Raw genomic sequence first — 17,559 nt, forward strand, 5'->3', positions numbered from 1 at the left:
TGAGCCCTTCCCTCTGTTTTCTCTCTAGGGGCAGAGCTGTTCCTTTGTTCCCTTATCCACAAGGATGGGGGCACAATTCAAGGAGCTCTTCTGCACTATTTCTGAATTGTAAATAATGGTGAATCTGTGTAAATATATTTTCACAGACTCACAGACTGTTAGGGGCTGGAAGAGACCTTAAAAGATCACCTAGTCCAAGCCCCCTGCCAGGGCAGGCCCACCTATAGCAGATCACCCTGGAAGGCCATAGCTGCCCCTTTTCCACCCCACCTGCTCCATGTTCCTCCCTTTTCCCCCCAACCCAGAACACCTGGGCTCTTTGGGAGTCTCCTCCCAGCCCAGCTGTGGCCACTTGCACCTCCCTGCCCACTGCCCTTTTTAAGGCACTCCAGGAGGGGCAGCAGCCCCAAGCTGTGCCCGAGTGGGCAGAGGGATCCTCCTCCCATCCGCGCTGGTGAGTGTCTGTGGGGCACACCGGGTGAATGGTGAAGGGGACAAAGGCCGGGGGGCCTGGTGGCCCCCCGGTTCGATAGGCAGAGAGTTAGTGGCTGTTCCAGCATCCCCCGTGGGTGCTGGCTGGCTGTCCTTTGCAGCTGCACTGCTGTGCCTTGTGTGTGCCCATGGCTGCTGCTGCTGCTTTGTGAAGGCAAATGAGCCCTGGCACAGGCAGGAGGCTGCTGGCATGGCAGGGCTTTCCTCTGCAGCCTCTCCTCTGTCCCGAGGAGACATGGCAGCCTTGTTTCGTGTGTCTGCATTGTGCTGCTTAGTTTGTACATGTACATTGTGCTGTGTGCTTCCAGATGTTAGCTTCCTTTTAAAAAGGTCTTCATGTTGTTTCCAAACCTACTAAGCTGGTCTGGTGATTGTATTTTGGTGGTCATTTCAACCCCTGACAGTAGTGTTTATACTTTACAGAATGAAATGGATTTAATTCTGACAGGTGTTGCTGTCATTCCAAGGAGCTGGGAGTGCTGGCTGGCAGCCTGTTGAACCTGAGCCAGCAGTGTGTGCAGGTGGCCAAGAAGGCCAAAGCATCCTGGTCTGTATTGAGAACTGTCCATCCAGCATAAGTAGGGAAGTGGCCACACCTGGAGTACTGTGTCCAGTTCTGGGCTCCTCAAATCAAGAGAGATGTTGAGGTGCTGGAAGGTATCCAGAGAAGGGTGACAAAGCTGGTGAGAGGCCTGGAACACAAACCCTGTGAGGAGAGACTGAGGGAGCTGGGGATTGTTGAGCCTGGAGAAGAGGAGGCTCAGGGGGGACATCATTGCTGTCTACATCTACCTGAAGGGAGGCTGTAGCCAGGTGGGTGTTGGTCCCTTCTGCCAGGCAACCAGCAACAGAACAAGGGGACACAGTCTCAAGTTGTGCTGGAGGAGATATAGGCTGGATGTTGGGAAGTAGTTCTTCCCAGAGAGTGTGATTTGCCATTGAAATGGGAGGTGGTGGAGTTGCCGTCCCTGGAGGTGTTCAAGCAAAGCCTGGCTGAGGCACTTAGTGCCATGGCCTAGTTGATTGGCTAGGGCTGGGTGCTAGGTTGGACTGGATGCTCTTAGTGGTCTCTTTCAACCTGGTTGATTCTATATATGTTATGTGTCACTAAGTACGGTGCAGAGACTTGTGGAATCCTTCAAGGTGCCTATATAGAGTGGCAGTGAGTGTGTACTGATGCATGTATTTTGAGAAGGCTTTGGACTCTGCTGCCTCCTAAATCATGTCTAAATATTTTTTGAGAAAATGAGTAAGCTTGCAATGATGTAATGTAGGTGGTCAAAATGTAGTGGAATTTCCCTGGCTCTCTTCTATTTGCTTGTGTGCATCCCTTAGTCTCAACCCTTGTTTCCATTTTGTGTTTCTATGCTTTTCTGATCAGTACACCATGACCAAGATTCATCACACTTATTTTTTTGACATGTAACTGAACTTTCTAAATGATGAATGTCGTTGGTGATGGCTCCAGATGTTGTAAGACCTCCAGAGTGTGATTCAGCTCATCTTCAGTGTTTGGTGTTCTCCAGTGATTCCTAAGAGAGCCTATGGAAGCTATTCTTGTTGCTCTGATGCTTTCAATTTAAGATGAATTTTGACAATGCCCAATGAAAACCTGGGTTACTGTTATTCCTGTTTCTCTAGCTTTGAGCATTCTGTATCACTCTCTTTTACCCAGTCTCAGTCAATTGGTTTAATCATCTCCAAAATTTAGCTGGGGCAGCATATGAAGATGTTAGCTCTTGGTGAGGTGTGTGATCTATAATTCAACAGAACACATATGAGCTGCATCTTTCACTACAAATGTTGTAGGACATTATGCAAACTGAATGGAAATTCTCCCTTGCCATTGTGATCACACAGTTCACAAAAGACTTCTGACAGTACTTCACTAAGCTATGTGTTATTGGGAGATAAAATGACTTTCAAGCCTGAAGGCCAATGAAGGCCAATTCTGGAGCATTCTGTACTCTATATCTATTTCTGCCTTTGTGAAATTCTCTCTGTTTGAACTATTTACTTAAGAGTTTTACCAAAATAAATAGCAGTGAGTTGTAAAATTTTGTCATTCCAGTTGAATGAATGAATCATTCCACTCTCACTACATTGCTAAGGAAATGTGTTAGCTTACAGAAAGAAGCTTTTCCATTTTTGTTTCAGAGGTGAGAGCAGGTGCAGCAATTTTGTTTCAGTTATTTGGTTTGGGTTTAATTCTTTGTAAAACAGATACCACCCCTTTGGAAATCAGCTTCATCTCTTGTGGCTTCTTCTGTGCTTGCAGATCATTAAAGTTCCCACCTGCACAAGAATAAAATTTAAGAGACTGTGAGATGTAGTAAGCATAATAGAGCTATAATCTATTTGAGTCTAAAACAAGCAAGCAAGTTCACTAACAAGTTTGTCCTTTCAAACTCTATTTAAGACTCATTAGGCTTCTACACAGGCACCAAACCAGTCACATTACTGTAGAGGCATTTCTATCTTTATCTGGCATAGAGTCTCCAAGGATTGTGGAACACTGAATTCAATAGCTTTGTTTGCTTGTTTAAACTGTAATAGGAATTGTTTTACTTTTACTAAAGAACAAAGCAAATTGTTACTTTTTTCACTGTATTTTCAACAAAGTAGCTTCCATATGAAGCAGGCCTAAACAAAATTCAGTTAAAAATAACAATTCTGTTTGACAGAAGACTAGAGTATAGGCTGTGAAGTGGGTAATCCAATTTCCATCTATTTTTCCTATGTCCAGCTTTAAATGAAGGTTTATAGTTTGACAAATTATATTAGAAATTAAGCTAGATAGTTGATTATAATAATTTGTGGATGGAGTTAACCAGAAAATCTCTCTGACATTCAGAAAGAAGGAAAAAATCAAAACACAAGAAAATTGTTGGCAGCCACTCTAGGCAACAGCTATGTAAGAGCATATTCAAAGCCATGACTTGTGGATTAAGAGACATCGAGGTAATATATGAATATGTGATCACATTTAGGTGGCACTTAACTTTCTTTTCATCATTAAAATGAATAGTTGGATTTCTGATGTGATTATTTTTCTGAAAGCACTTCCTCCAACATGTTAGTGATGCATTAATTATAGCAAAGTAATATTATGTTAAGGAAACAGCCCATAGTGATTAAAAGCAGATCATGTCATTATTCAACAGCAGTCTTTGAGAAGATTGAAAAAGAGAACGGTGTTAAGAAGCAGTGGACAGAGACATGAACAATAAAAATGTTGTTTCACATAAAGTACCTAGAGGAGAATGATCACAGTGATAAAGCAGGGGAAGAGAGGGCAATGGGTGATAACTTTACTGAAAATGTAAACCATTTGGTCAAATTGCTGATATTACATGGGATTTTGGAGATATTCTTAAATGTCCTGCCTCAGGTAACTTCAATTTAATACATTTTCAATTAGTTCCATCACAGTATCACCAAGGTTGGAAGAGATCATCAAGTCCAACCTGTTACCACAGAGCTCAAGGCTAGACCATGGCACCAAGTGCCACGTCCAATCCTGCCTTGAACAGCTCCAGGGACGGCGACTCCACCACCTCCCCGGGCAGCCCATTCCAGTGTCCAATGACTCTCTCAGGGAAGAACTTTCTCCTCACCTCCAGCCTAAATTTCCCCTGGTGTAGCTTGAGGCTGTGTCCCCTTGTTCTGTTGCTGGCTGTCTGGGAGAAGAGACCAACCCCAACCTGGCTACAGCCTCCCTTCAGGTAGTTGTAGACAGCAATGAGGTCACCCCTGAGCCTCCTCTTCTCCAGGCTAAACACCCTCAGCCTCTCCTCGTAGGGCTGTGCTTGAGGCCTCTCATCAGCCTCATTGCCCTTCTCTGGACATGCTCAAGCATCCCAATGCCCTTCTTAAATTGAGGGGCCCAGAACTGGTAAACTGTCAAGAAAAATAATTTTGCTATTGTTGATAAAAATATCAATAAGTTATGTTACTACAGTTTTGATCACATAAAATTTATAACACAAATCTTAGTCCTTAGCTGGCCCATCATCAATTACAAGACATTGTTTTACAACAAGGAAACATGAGGTTAAAAAATAGCATGAGCTAAGAAATTGCTTGAAATGATATGGTGGTGTTGTTACTATAATTAACAACATCAACAAGTTTTGGTTAACTGAAAGCATGTGTGAAAATACATAATCTCTGGATAAAATAGCTGACATATTATTGTGGTCTTCCAGTATCTGAAGGGGACCTACAGAAAAACTGAGGAGAGATTTTTTTAGGCTATCAGGTAGTGACAGGACTAGGGGGAATGGAGCAAAGCTGGAGGTGGGGAGATTGAGGTGGGACATGAGGAGGAAGTTGTTCAGCATGAGAATGGTGAGAGCCTGGAATGGGTTGCCCAGGGAGGTGGTTGAGGACCCATTGCTGGAGGTGTTTAAGGCCAGGCTGGATGAGGCTGTGGCCATTCTGCTCTAGGCTAGGGTGTCCCTGGCCATGGCAGGGGTGTTTGAACTAGATTCTGCTGCTTGTCCCTTCCAACACTGACAGGTTCTATGATTCTATATACAAGGTGTTGGAACAAAGTCTTACAGAATTGAGGATCTGCAGCAAACACCTCATAGGTGTCTAATGTAAGCCCTGAACTTTCTGTGAAAATTTGAGAACAGAAGAAAGTCCTTTTGTATGGGTAGATCTCTCATGTAGCTCCTCCCACTAAATGATATTGATAAAAGATATATTGTAAATAAAGATCAGAACATAAATATTTACTGTGACACAAATGTCAATTAAGTGATAAGAAAATAGAGAAATATTTCTTGAGTTCTGTAACTCAATTACAATCAACATTTTTGAGTCCATAGCTATTATTAGAATTGGGAATTTCAATTAGTTACAGAACTATTAGCTGCTGCTATTCTTTGGCTAAATGAGTTATACAAAACACCAGAAGAGCACTTCTTGTCGCTGTGTATGTTAATTAGTGATGGACAAAATGACAGTGACACAACACCTGAAGCCAAAAGGCCCAAACACATTTATTGCTATATCCACAGTCTTTTACTATGCCGTTCTTCAAGTTGTAGCTCTACAAGTTATAGAATAGTGATTGGATAAAATATTGTTTCCAACATTCTTACTGGAAAACAGTGAGGTAATCATAGAATCAACCAGGTTGGAAGAGACCTCCAAGGTCATCCAGTTCAACCTAGCACCCAGCCCTATCCAGCAAACTAGACCATGGCACTAAGTGCCTCAGCCTGGCTTTGCTTGAACACGTCCAGGAATGGTGACTCCACCACCTCCCTGGGCAGCCCATTCCAATGCCAATCACTCTCTCTGCCAACAACTTCCTCCTAACATCCAGCCTATAGTTCCCCCAACACAACTTGAGACTGTGTCCCCTTGTTCTGTTGCTGGTTGTCTGGCAGAAGAGGCCAACCCCCACCTGGCTACAACCTCCCTTCAGGTAGTTGTAGACAGCAATGAGGTCACCCCTGAGCCTCCTCTTCTCCAGGCTAAACACCCCCAGCTCCCTCAGCCTCTTCTCACAGGGCTGTGTTCCAGGCCTCTCACCAGCTTTGCTGCCCTTCTCTGCACACATTCCAGCACCTCAACATCTCTCTTGAATTGAGGAGCCCAGAACTGGACACAGTACTCAAGGAATAGTGAGATGTTAGCTATTTTAACACAGACTTCTTTCAGTTCTTTGTTCTAAGTTATGTCACTTCCATGCTAATGTAACACAAGGCGAGAACACCAATTTACTGTGTTTCTATCCTCAATCTTATTGTGTCAAGTATACACAGGGATGTGCTCCAAAGTTACATCATTCATCACATTTTAGCTGACTCCCTGTCTTGATTCTCACAACTTCTGACAAATACTTGAAGTGAAATACATTCTGTAATATGAGTACATGTGCTTGTTCTACTCCAACACCCAAATGTTCATGAGGGGAAGACAAAAAAAGGTTTTGAATCTGCCCAGCAGATGATGTCTGATTCGTATCTATATATGAATGAGTATTTGAAGATTTTGTTTGTTTTTTACTTTATTAGTTGCATTTAGTCAAAACAATTGAGAAATTTGCAATTAAACTTATGAGTTATAAAGCTCTGAATACCACCAAAGCTGCACATAAAAATACCTGTGAGCTACAGAGGGATTTTGAAAGGTAAGTACTTGGAATAGATAGAAGGGAATTTTACTCTGAATGACAGCAGAAATTCAGGTGAGACATCAAGTTACCATTCTACAGAATAGCAGTACTTTTGTCATAACTACTTTTAATAATAACTCCAGCAAGTATCCTTTATTTAATGGCTCTGCACTATTCATCTTCCCTGCAGTGAATGAGTGGTGACCCTTGCAACTGTAATAATTAAACTTTTCAGTTGCAATAAGGCCCTCTGCCAATCTCAAAAGGAGAATTACAAATTAGAACCCTGACAGCCCAGCCCTCTGAAAAGAGACTCTATTTCCCCATGGTTTTTAACTCCACTTTAATCATGGCAGATACAATCAGGTGTGGGGGATGAAAAAAAAAAGGTTTCAGATAATAGATGGTGGATTTTAGTCTGAGTGCCCATTTCCTATTACTTTAGTCACAGTCATTCAAATATAACATTGTACCCTACAACCTCATTAGCTTTCCATCTAGTGGGAGAAGTCACTAGTGTCACTAGTGGTGTTCCCCAAGGATCAGTGCTGGGCCAGTCCTGTTCAATATCTTTATCATAATCTGGACAAGGGGATCGATTCCATCAGTAAGTTTGCAGATGACGTCAAGCTAGGAGCAGAAGTTGGTGTGTTGGAAGGTAGGAGAGCCCTGCAGAGGGACCTGGATAGGTGGGCAGAGGCCAATGGGATGAGATTGAACAAAGCCAAGTGCAGGGTTCTGCACTTTGGCCACAACAACCCCAAGCAGCACTACAGACAGTGGCTGGAGAGCAGCCAGGAAGAAAGGGACCTGAGGGTACTGGTAGACAGTAGTTGAACATGAATCAGCAGTGTGCCCAGGTGGCCAATGGCATCCAGGCATGTATCAGGAACAGTGTGGCCAGTAGGACAAGGGAGATCATTCTTCCCCTGTACTCAACGCTGGTCAGGTCACACCTTGAGTCCTGTGTGTAGTTCTGGGCCCCTAAATTCAAGAGAGATGTTGAGGTGCTGGAATGTGTCCAGAGAAGGGCAACAAAGCTGGTGAGGGGCCTGGAACACAAACCCTGTGAGGAGAGGCTGAGGGAGCTGTTGTTTTTTTTTAACCTGGAGAGGAGGAGACTCAGGGCAGACCTCACTGCTGCCTACAACTCCCTGAAGGGAGGTTGTAGCCAGGTGGGGGTTGGTCTCTTCTGCCAGGCAACCAGCAATAGAACAAGGGGACACAGTCTCAAGTTGTGCTGGAGGAGGTCTAGGCTGGATGTGAGGAGAAAGTTGTTGGCAGAGAGCGTGATTGGCTTTGGAATGGGCTGCCCAGGGAGGTGGTGGAGTCACTGACCCTGGAGGTGTTCAAGGAAAGCCTGGCTGAGGTATTTAATGCCATGGTCTAGTTGACTGGCTAGGGCTGGGTGCTAGGTTGGCCTGGCTGATCTTGGAGGTCTCTTCCACCCTGGCTGATTCTGTGATTCTAAGAAAGAAGTTGATTATTCGTTATGGGTTAGGCAGTGACAATGATGTAATAAAAATGAAGTAGAAAGATATGAACAAGACCAGTGGATGGAGCACAAGCTAGTGTAAGATTCTTTTATATCTGACTGCAATGTAGCACATTGGTCTTTGTGACTCAGTTGTGTGTAGAGAAGGAAGTAGTTTGCAAAACAACCCAAAGGACTAGCATTTACCAGAATCAGAGAATTGTGGAACTTTACTGATTGAAAGGGATCTCCAGAGATCATTGAGTCCAACCTCCTTGCCAAGGCAGGATGACCTACAATATTTTGCACAGGAATACATCCAGGCAGGTTTTGAAAGTCTCCAGAGAAGGAGACTTCACTATCTTGTGAAGTAGTCTTTTATTCATGATTTAATATGGATGAGAACACAGATGTATTCATTCAGCCTTCTGGTGAGAGATTCTCAGTCATTACATATCCATTCAAGACTCTTCTTAAACTGTGCACTGAATGCTTGAATTAGAATCTCTGTACTGGGAGATAAAATCCAAACTTTTCAAGGCATGACTTGTGTCAAAGTTGTCTATATAGGTCCTTGCTCAGCTCCACATAACGTTATCGTACCTGTGCTAGTTTGAGCCTAGCTGGGATATTTTAGTGAGGAATTAGATCATAGGCTGTGAAAAGGAAACAATGGTGATGTCTATTGCACTCATAGGCTTGCTGAAATGGATAAAAACAAGAACACAAATATAGATGACAGAGTTGCTCTCTGGCTGCATGCACTTCTCTCCCTAACCTGCTGTCTCTGTAACTAATCTGTCTGCTTTGTAACCCCCCTTGACTGATTTGCCAAGCACCTTGCATGTAAGGCAAAGTCTGGGATAAGGTAAGGGGGTGGAATGGAAGTGGAAGGGTGTTTGGAAGCTCCTCCCAGGGACTCTGGTTTCTGGGAGGGCTGTTGTGTTTCTATATTACTTTCTTAATCTTGTATGTTTCTGTGGATATTGTAAATACCTGTTTGTATATTATGCTAAGCTGTAAGTACAAAGCTTCATTCTTAATTTGCAGCTCAGCTGAGTCTAGTCTGGGTGATTTTTCTTCAGTGTGTGGGGATGGGTAACACCCAAACCATCACACTACCTCACCATTTTACTCACCATTTGCTGGTTACTGTTATCATAATTTCTTAACACAATGTGCATTAACAGAAACAATTAAATTCAACTTTTCTTAAAGCCTCCTATATTTAGTCTACCCTCAACTGCCTTATTAAGCTAAGTAACAGTAACACAATTAAATAATAACTAGGAAATTACTTTTGCTGAGGCAAAATTATACTTAATGAAGTTTAAATTGAAGTATTGACCTTGGGGGATAATAAACCACCCTAATTGAAACTTCACTTAATACATTATACCACATATTTTCAAAACACTGGAGGCTTTAGGCTGGAGGCTCCTTCCCTCAATGCCATACCCTTGGCTCACCATTTTTTTTACCTTTAAGAAACCAAAACATTTGTTACAGATTGAGAAGTAGCAGTTTAAAAAAAAAAGTTGCTGCTGAAAATTGAATTAATTTAATCCATTTCTTAATTTGTGTTGAAATAAATGAGAAATGTTCATACTCTCTTGCATCTGAACAATGATGTTCTAAGTAATAGACTGCATAAAACAATATACAGTGGTTTCAAAACCTTTTCTTTCTAGATTTGAGACAGAATAACAGTGATTTTCAAACTTTATCTTGGTCATTTTTATGCTTTTACCAAGGTCAACATTCAGTGACTATTATGGTCTTGTGATGGTTTGGGTGTTACCCTTCCCCTACACTTAAAATCACCCAGACTGGACCCAGTGGCTGGAAAATAAAGAACGAAGCTTTATATTTACAGCTTAGCACAAAGTACAAGCAGATATTTACAATATCTACAGCTAGAGACAGCAATATACAAGTTAAAAAGTAATACAGAAACACAACAGCCCTCCCAGAAACCTGAGTCCCCAGGAGGGGATCCCAACTGCTCTTCCACCTCCTTTCCTCCCTGCTACCTTGTCCCAGACTTTGCCTTACATTCAAAGTGAGTTTGGAGGATTGGCCCGGGGGGTCTAGGAAGCAGAAGGATTAGTTACACAGACAACAGGTTAGAGAAGGGAGGCAGCCAGAGAGCAATTGTGTTGTTTGTGTTGCTGTTTTTATCCATCTCAGTAAGCCTGTGAGTGAAGTAGACAACACCATGATTTCCTTTTCACAGCTTATAATCTAATTCTCACTAAAATATCCCAGCTAGGCTCAAACTAGCACAGGTCCACAATAAAACTCCTAATTAACTCATGTCTAGGAATGTAAAAAATTTTCTTGGCACTGAATTAATTGCATATGTGCTCAGATGAGTTTCTCCCTCCTATGTCCATGAACTGCAAAACCTTTCTCTGCTATAGTAATACTGCACCTGGAGTGCTGTGTTCAACTCTGGGACATGGACCTGCCCAATCTAAAGACAAGATGGGGAAGAACTCTATCATCAAGTATTGGGATAGTTTAAGAGGTAATGGGAGTCAACTGGAAAAGGTAGGTTTAGATCAGATATTAGGAAGAAATTCTTTACTGTTAGGATGCAGAAACACTGGGATAGGCTGCCCATAGAAGTTGTGGATGCCCCACTCATGGAAGTGTTCAAATTCAGTGTCCCATTTTGAGACTATAGGGTTAAAAAATCTGGGGACCAGAAGATTGTTATTCAATCCCATAATTCTGCTACCTCTTTATAAACTCACAACAAAGTCATCTTGTTCTCCTTTCCTCCTCCTCCTGACCAGTGTCTGGCAGGAGCCACCTTTTTTTTTGGGAAGAACATGTAATCAGTAAGCCTGTTTTGAGGCCTCTTGGATGGTGGAGGCATTCGGTGTGTGTGTGTGTAAGATTGGAACACTGGGGAGTATTAGATTCAGTTTTTGGGTTGGGGGAAAAAATCCAAGGGGGTTTGCCAGGGATGTGGTAATTGCTTTGTAATGTCTTTCTCTGTATCTCTTTCCAAATAGAATTCTGTGGTTTTTTCTCCAATTTCATTTGAGAGTTTAATTTCTGTTGCTATCATTAAAAACCATGACACTCAGACTGGACAGGACTTTGAGCAAGCTGATTTAGTGGAAGATGTTTCTTCCTATGGCAGGGAGGTTTGAACTAGGTGAGCTTTAAGATGCCTTCCAATCCAAATCATTCTATGGTTAAATGTCCTATTTGAGGTGATGATACTACACTATAGCAGTATTTTAATTCCTTTCTGACAGGACTATCTAGAAAGGTATTTTAGGTTGATTTTTTTTCTGCAGTCTTGCCTGCTGTTAAGCAGTAGGTTCAATCATAGAATCAACTAGGTTTGAAGAGACCTCCAAGATCATCCAGTCCAACCTAGCACCCAGCTATGGAATTCTGTGAGAATAAACACCACACTACTATGAGAGGTACTTTATTTTCCCTCGCAGTTAGACAATGTAAAACTGTATCCTCAGGAGATGCTACAAATCTTCCTATTATTTAAAATAGCATTTATCCATCTACTGCAGAAAAGCAGTCTCATGGATATTTGGGAGATGAGAATCCATATAATGTTTGTAATTCAATTACATTTCTATTTATTATTAAAAACTTTTGTTCAGCAGCATGTATCAGGTGATACCACCCTTTGGAAAGTAGTGTGATGGTTTGGGTGTTCCCTGCCCCCCCTTACACACACACACTTTGGAAATCACCCAGACTAGACTCAGCCAGCTCTGGAAACTGAATGAAGTTTATTATTTACATCTCAGTAGAATATACAAGCAGATATTTACAGTGTATACAGTTATAGACAGTCATATACAAGGTAAAAGGTAATACAGAAACACAACAGCCCTCCCAGAAACCTGAGTCCCCAGGAGGGGCTCCCAACTGCCCTTCCACCTTCTCCCACCCCTCTCAACCTTACCCCTGTCCCAAAGAAGAATGGAGGTTTGGCCAGGAGGTTCGGAAGCAAAGTGGATGAGTCAAAGAAATGTAGGGTGAGGTTAGAGAGAGATGCAGCTTGGAGCTCCCCAGCGGTAGTGCCTTATCTAAGTTTTGATTCTTGTTTTTATACATCTCAGCAAGCCTATGAGTGAAGTAGACATCACCACTGTTTTCCTTTCACAGCCTGTAACCTAGTCCTTCTCACCAAAACATTCTAGCTAGCTTTAAACTAGCACAAGTAGTTTGCTCTGTGAATAGTCACATCAATTTCAAATAACCTTAACATTCAGCATTTGTTTTGAAGAGCAGAACACAGCTGAGTTCCCCATCGTACATCCATTGGATTTAGCAGATTTGCACTGATTTATGCTATCTGAAGGTCTGGCACATAAATCATATATAAATGCTGGTTTAGTACACTGGGGAAGCAATATCACTGTTTGAAAACTAAGGATCACCTGGAAATTCTGGATCTGTCTCTGTGAAAGTTGCCCATAATTATTATTATTAATGGTATATCAGTTCCCTGTTTCCAAAAAGGGAATAAGAATGGCAGAATAACATCTAAGATGTTTGGGGACAATCTTTCTTATGCATAAACCACCCTCCCCCAGTTCTGATGAAGGCATTTTTCCAGTGCTTTACTAACATTAAGTGCTGATGGACTGAGACAAAAACAGCCTCCTGCAAGATATACTGAGAGGCCAGTCTGACAGAATAAATCTCATATGTTTATGTCTCTGCTTCAGACTTGGATCGCTAAGCCTTTGTATTCTTGGTAGTATAGGTTCTGTGCCCTGAACACAAGTCTTCTTTCCATTTGCATTTTTAATGCAACCAGAAAGGCATTTTGGTAGAACAGTCACTTTCTCTTTGGCTCATAAAAAGGAAATTGTTTAGACTGCAAGGAGACTTAGCTGGAATGTGTCTTGATGCAATATGCCAGTGCTGCATCTTGTGCTTAAGTACTTCCATCTATCAACTAAAACATCTATTACTATTCATAGAATCATAAAATCAGTCAGGGTTGGAAGGGACCACAAGGATCGTCAGAAACACCCTACCCTAGATCAGGCTGCCCACAACCTCATCCAGCCTGGCCTGAAACACCTCCAGCAATGGGGCCTTAACCACCTCCTTGGGCAACCCAGTCCAGGCTCTCACCACTCATGCTCAACAACTTCCTCCTCATGTTTAGTCTGAATCTCCCCACCTCCAGCTTTGCTACATTCCCCCTAGTCCTGCCACTACCTGATAGCCTAAAATGTCCCTCCCCAGCTTTTTTGTAGACCCTATTCAGATACTGAAAGGCCACAAGAAGGTCACCTTGCAGCCTTATCCTCTGCAGACTGAACATCCCCAACGCTTGCAGTCTGTCCTCATAGCAGAGCTGCTCCAGCCCTCTGATCATCCTCATGGCCCTTCTCTGGACACACTCCAGCATCTCCACATCCTTCTTGTAATAAGGGCTCCAGAACTTTTTTCCATTTCTGTTGAAATGTAAGATGTAAGTGTTGATTCAGAAGTTGCTGTCTAGCTTAGGAAACACTTTGTTTCCAGAAACAGAATGAAACTAAACAGATTTTATCCAGAAACATATTGTATACTTCAGTTAAATGTTGAAGCTACTTTAATTTTTGATTTGAAGCCAAACTGTAGCCCTTGTTTCTACATCCTGGATACATTTTCTGGTCAGCACCCAACTGCTGAAATGCCTAAAAAGAGATAATCAAAATAACAGCATAATGGTTCAAGTTCCTTTTATTTAGGAAAAAATAGGTTCCATAATTACCCACTCATTTTGAGGCCAGAATTAAAAACATTTTTATTTTCAACTGAACCTTTAATAAAATGATATAAACAAATATCTATTTTCCATGTGCTGACTTCACTAAAGCAGTAACTTATCAGTGTTCCATCATTAGGTTTATGTAAGGTTTTAAATATATATGTATAGGTACATATATGTGAGTGTTTGTGCTGTGGAATAGAAGCTGTTACTTCTCCTTGGAGTACTATGGCTACATTTGACCCAAAGCAATGTTTTTGTGGGTGATTTAGGGCATACATATTTCCTTTTGGCTCAGCTCTGCTGAGAGCTGTGTGAAGTGCTAAGCATCTACACTGTTCACTGCACTGGCTTTCCCTGAGAGCTACCAAGTAGCTGCTAGGTTTCAGTCTTATGCACAAGGACATTTAGAGGACTATGCAAACTCTGACTAAATAACCAAGTCATGTTATATTCATTAGCATCAGCTGTAGAGCAAGGCATTTAGGTAATAATGTCAAAACCCCCAACCTTCTATCATCTACTACACATGCTAAGCAAGAGAGAATTTTTAGTATCACTTGGTTTCCATGGACTGAAGCTCTTGTAATTACAAAGTCAGTATTAATCTACATTAATATATTCACACTGGATTACTGTGATTAGTGTTTATATATATATAACACAAATATGGAAACACATCCCATATGCAAAAATAGACAGTGTGAGATGAAAAGTGTAGAGGCTGCAGTTCTGCACAAATGACTCTGATCACTTAATGACTCATAATGGCTCACTGAGAACTGAGATGCAAAGTAACGAAGTACAGATTGTTGACAGCCACCCACATGTGACAGCCTGTACAGTAATCCAGTGATACAGCAATGGTATTTTATGACAAGATTTTAAAGCTTTTGACTGAGTCAAAGTGAAGTTTGGATGTGTGACAGTTAAATCCAGCTTGCAAGTGTCTCTTCCTTTATATGATTCATATTAATTAATAATTGAAAGTGAGCACACAGTTTCTTTTGAGAACAGGCTTGTGGTTCAGTGCCTACTGGGCAACTGCCCCTACTAGAAAACTTATTTGTGCTCAGTGCCCATTTCCATCTCCATTTTCAGGCAAAATCCTTGTGGTAAATTTCCATCCAGTGAATGACCTCAGAGCCCTGAGTGAATGGAAACTGTCCTGTAAAAAGATTGTCCCCTGCCTTTCATGTGCTCTCTGTTTTTTTCTGTAAACAAGATGACTAATTTGCAGTCTTATCTATCTTTGAGCAATTGAGAAAATGAGGAGAATATGCCCTTAGGACACACATTGAGATTGAATATTTTCCTTCCCCAGCTCTGTTACAGAAAGTAAGTACTATTTATAGATTATCCTTCAAACTTGTGTATTTAGGAAACAGTTTTTGAATATTCTTGCAAACAAAGTTCAAGCAGTATAGTTTTGTGGGTGCAATCACTGTTCAAGTATTCATATATATATAAAGCTGCTTATTTAGAAAGAGTCAGCTCGGTCACTTCTCATCTCAGGCAGCTAAACTTGCATTCATATAAAGGATGTTATTAATCTCTTACTCAGTTTTATGCATGTAGCTTTAGTTATAGTATAGTCTTGAGTCCTGTGTCCAGTTCTGGGCCCCTCAATTCAAGAGAGATGTTGAGGTGCTGGAATTTGTCCAGAGAAGGGTGACAAAGCTGGTGAGGGGCCTGGAACACAAACCCTATGAGGAGAGGCTGAGGGAGCTGGGGGTGTGCAGCCTGCAGAAGAGGAGGCTCAGGGGTGACCTCATTGCTGTCTACAACTACCTGAAGGGAGGCTGTAGCCAGCTAGGGGGTGGTCTCTTCCAGGCAACCAGCAACAAAACAAGGGGACACAGTCTCAAGTTGTGGTGGGGGAGGTCTAGGCTGGATGTTAGGAGAAGGTTATTGCCAGAGAGAGTGATTGGCATTGGAATGGGCTGCCCAGGGAGGTGGTGGAGTCTCTGTGCCTGGATGTGTTCAAGAAAAGCCTGGCTGAGGCACTTAGTGCCATGGTCTGGTTGATTGGATAGGGCTGGGTGCTAGGTTGGATTGTCTGATCTTGGAGGACTCTTCCAACCTGGTTGATTTTATGTTTCTGTATGATCTGGACTTTGGTTTTGGTTTGTTTGTTTATAAAAACAGGGAACATTAGCCAAATCCAGATGTAACCATCATGTACCTTTAAGTTTTGAAGATGTTTGGAAGTGGAGGTTATTTCTAAATGCTCCTAACATTTTTTCAGACAGCACTCGTCTGATAGGAAAATGAGAACCAAAAACTTGACATAAAATAGCTGTACTTAAATGACATCCACATAAGAATTAGGACACAATAAAAGCTGACAATATAAAAGAAATTTATTGTTCTTGCAGACACTGGAAAAGGTTACCTTTTAGGATAAAAGTATACCACCACTCAGAGTGATGAATGTAATTTGTTAGCAGAATGTTCTGTCACTTTGTCTTGTACCTGACTGAATAATCACGCAGAGGGTATAAGGCTGAAATGTTTTGGATTATTAAAATTATTAAAATCTCCTTTCCACTGAAGAAAATGTGATTGGCTGTCCAGTGAATTAGACTGTGAAGAAGTACAGAACTGTGGTTAGAAATTAAAAATCACCTCTGTAGACTCTGCACAAGTGTTCTCATAACCAGTCAAAAATGAAATGGAATGAAATGTAGACCTTTTCTAATTGACATGAATTTTAACAGGAACTCTGTGCCTGCAGGCAGCTGAAATTTCATCCATAACCATCAGTGCAATTTGATGGTCACAGAATGGAGTCAGAACAAACTGTAACTAGAATTCAAATTACTGTATTCTAGTCCTGTAGCAAGAAAACCAAAGGAATTATTTACATATATATATTAAAAATTGTATTTTAATAGAAAAAATTCTGACATGGGACAGTATTGCATTAACAGCAACGATAATTCTTAGCTTTCAATATGTGTTGTTACTGAACTGTGACTCACAAAAGCAGGCAGTGTTTTGTAAAGTGAATGGAATGGAACAACATAAATGCATGTTCATTTGCACGTGCACCCAGAACAGGACATCTACTCACTAAAAATCTTAGTTTTCTGTACAACATCCACAGTATAGTTACCTCTCTCCTTTACATGCAATGTTGTAGCTTACAGATTGATAATCTACAGCTAGCTAAAGGGAGAATGTAGCCAGATAGGGCTTGGTCTCTTCTGCCAGGCAACTGGCAACAGAACAAGAGGACACAGTCTCAAGTTGTGCTGTAGGAGGTATGGGCTGAATGTTAGAAGGAAGTTGTTCCCAGAGAGAGTGATTTGCCATTGGAATGGGCTGCCCAAGGAGGTGGTCCTGGAGGTGTTTGAAGAAAGCTGGATAAGTCACTTAGTGCCATGGTCTAGTTGACTGGACAGGACTGGGTGCTAGGTTGGACTGGATGATCTTGGAGGTCTCTTCCAATCTGGTTGATTCTATGATTCATTGTTTATTTAACAGAACATAATTAAAATAAGAACAATGAAACCATATTGATATTTTTGTTCTTCCCCATAGAAGATACTACACTATCTGCAGGAGACAGTAACATGCTATGGCCTTTCTGCAATAATGCAATATGATCATGCATTGTTCTGTTGCAAGAGGCATCACTATAACTGCACAAATTATTTTCTTCCTGTAGCATCACTTGCAAACAGATATCCCTATATG

General features: G+C 41.6%; 1 long non-coding RNA gene across 1 annotated transcript in view; it reads left to right on the forward strand.

Moving 5' to 3' along the window:
* The first annotated feature begins 383 nt into the window (after positions 1-383).
* The window catches only part of LOC135175729 (uncharacterized), a 77,110-nt gene continuing 59,934 nt past the window's right edge, over positions 384-17,559 (forward strand). The window contains exon 1 of the long non-coding RNA XR_010302460.1: positions 384-454. This is a non-coding gene — a long non-coding RNA (uncharacterized LOC135175729). The remainder of the gene's footprint in view (positions 455-17,559) is intronic.

Source organism: Pogoniulus pusillus, chromosome 5, assembly GCF_015220805.1.
Source record: "Pogoniulus pusillus isolate bPogPus1 chromosome 5, bPogPus1.pri, whole genome shotgun sequence".
Taxonomy (NCBI): Eukaryota; Metazoa; Chordata; class Aves; order Piciformes; family Lybiidae; genus Pogoniulus; species Pogoniulus pusillus.